Raw genomic sequence first — 3,157 nt, 5'->3', positions numbered from 1 at the left:
ACAGACATGGGCTTTATTGGGCACGACTGACATTATTTTATGTAAGATATGTTATCATTTTAAAAAAAAAATGAGTGACTGAATTCATAATAAAAATTAAAAAAAATTTGTCAAAACTGTAAAAGGGAAAAATGTGGGACCATAAAGGAAAACCGAAGGACCAAATTAATTGTAAAAGCTAAAAATATGAAAAAAAAAAAAATAGTAAGCGTGATTTGAAAAAAAAAAAAGACTTTGCTAAAACTATAAAATAAAAAGTGAGTGACCAAATTTGTAATTAATATTATAAATACAAGTGAACTGTAAAAAAAAAAAAAAAAAGAAAAAAAAAGTGAGGGACTATAAAGTAAAGGTATATGACAACTTTTTAAAATTATTATAAACATGGATAGAAAATAGAAAATGTACAAAAAAATAAAAATAAAAATAAAATGAAAAATAAGAGATTGTATGGCAAGAGACGTATTAAATGAAAACTAAAAGAGAACGTTAAAATTAAAATAATTTAAATAATTTAAAAATAATAATAATAATAATAATAAATAAATAAAAAAAAACTGCCTTTATAAAACTAGAAGGAAAAATGATTGAACCGGATCCTCTTACCTTAAAAGGAACACGTTAAACCACCGAAGCTAGTATAATTTATCTTAAAATTTGGCAAACAATAAATATAAAACAAAGAGGAATGTTATTGTTCATAATGTCAAATCAGCTTTGATAAATATATTCTTTATATAATGTTGTCGATATTTTATTCTTTTCACTTAAGCATCATAAGTTTATGATTCCCTCGTGTATCAGATTTTGAGTGAGCCAAAACTTACAAAGGTTGAGTGGTCTCTATATAAAGAATCTTGTTAAAGGGAGAATTGAAATAACTAATCTAGCTTATGCCCTTAATACAGTTCAATATAGATCGATAGAAGGCAAACCGGCAACAAGCTGTGTCGCTAGTCTTTTCTGCATAACAAAATTAATTCTTTTGAAAACAACGTTTGTGGATCTAGGAGATATGACATTAGAGTGCATGACCCGTTGAACTCTGTTGAGAAAGCTCCACTGCCTCTGGTGCGAAAAATCAAATGTATCAAATTCAAAAGTTACAAATAAATTGTTGATTTTCTATACATGCATTCTCATGGTTTGCCACTTTGTATGCATACAGATGTCAATGGGGGCAAACGGGACGGGGAGTGCGTCCCCCGTCCCCGCCTCCGAAATTTCACCGTTCCCCCATCCCCACTACCGCCCCCGAAATATTCAGTCTTCCTACCTCCGCCCTTGTATCCCTTTTATTACCCCCGCCCCCGTTCCCCCACCCTCAATTGTTTTTGAGCTGCCTTTTTTTGGGTTAAAAAAGTTATTATTCTACAAGAAACTATTTTTTAGTTAATAGATAATTATTTATAAAAGAATTTTACATTTTAAAAATAAAAAAGTTATGACATTTTATAAACATTATACTAACAACTTAAAATAATGTTTTTTTATGAATTTTAAAAACTCAAAATCATATTATTATTTATTATATTTATATTATTAATATATCAGTAAATATGTGTGTAATTTATTAACGGGTCCCCATAGGGGTTTCGGAACAAGAATACCTACCCCCGCCCCTGCCCCCGAAACTAAAACAGGGGTTAACCTTGTCCTTGCCCCCGTCCTCGCCCCCGATTTTTTTAAAAAAAATTCCATCAAACGGGACGGGGCCCCACGAGAATGGGGTCCCACGGGACTTTTTGACATCGCTATGCACGCAACGACTTTCAAAACGGCATGCCCTGTTATAAAACTCCCGCTCTTCAAACCGACGAGTGGAGAGACCCAGTAAAAGAAGAAAATATACTTAGAAGTGAAAAGAATAAATTTGGTAAGAAGTAAATTCAAATTTTTTAAAGAAAAGTTACTGGAATATTATGTTAGAAAGTTTAAGGGTTAGTTATGTAAATAAAGTAGATATAAATTGTTAGCTTTTAGTCATTAGTAAATGATACACTTATTTTTCTTTCTTATCTTCGGGTTGTTATTAATATAGATAGAGTTTCAAATTAGAAACTTTAAGTTGTATTTTGTTGTTAAGCTTTTCTAGAAAATTTTAAAAAATACGTTTGGTTTGATAACTTTTCTATAATTTTCTTAGAAAATGAATATTTTTCATTTTTCAAAATTACAAAGAGCTTGAAAATTTGATAACTATTATTTTTCATATTTTTCTATTTTTAAAATTTTATAAAATATATAAATAGACACAACCACCCTTACCCTACCCCTATATCCACCCTTCATTCCTACTCACCTCACACCCTCCACACCTGCCTACCTCACTTCGCCCCCACCCACCTTATCCTCATACCCACCACCCACCTAACCTCACCCACGCCTAACCTACCCTAACCCACCGTCATCCTAGCTACCCACCCTATATAATCTACCCCATCCAATCCTCCCACCCTACAACCACCCCCCCCCCCCACCCCCACGCCACCAACTCTTAACTTCAAGTCACTCCACCCTACCTACCCAACCATTTTCCATATTTAAAATAACAAAAATTGGAAAATAAATACTAGAAAATACACAACTAAATACATTCTCAAAACTTCTAAAATGAAAAATTAAAACTAAAAAGTTTTAACCAAACACATCTCTAAATTTTCCTATAAAACTGAAAATAAAAGCTCTTATTTTTTGGGAAAAAATTCCAACTCTGAGTTGATAGCACATACTAGACAGAGAGAGCTGGAGATCGAGACACGACATAGAAAAGAGACATATTCAACTTGAGTCGCAGCCAGCAGCGAAGCGGTTTAAGGATGTCGATTCAAGATCTGGAGGGCAGTAAAGTCACAGTTATAGGAAGTACGTGAAGTGTCATTATGGGGCATGTCATGCGACTGGGTGCCATAAGTGTCGCATGGAGGGAAAGCCCCAATATGACTGTATTAGTTGTTCTTCTGATCGAGGAAAAGCCCTATCACGACTGTGCTCGCATCGAAGGAATTAATAATGTTTTCAGACTTCTGCTAAAACCCGTTTTTATATTTAATAAATGTATGAAAATGATCTTTTAATGAAAATCGGATTTTTAATTTATATTGTTGTTACAAATATTAAGATAGTAATGTCCTCTGATGTTATTTAGTTATACGTC

Source organism: Lactuca sativa, chromosome 1 (genome assembly GCF_002870075.4).
Source record: "Lactuca sativa cultivar Salinas chromosome 1, Lsat_Salinas_v11, whole genome shotgun sequence".
NCBI lineage: Eukaryota > Viridiplantae > Streptophyta > Magnoliopsida > Asterales > Asteraceae > Lactuca > Lactuca sativa.
The sequence above is the reverse complement of the archived record's forward strand: the minus strand, read 5'-3'. Positions refer to the sequence as shown.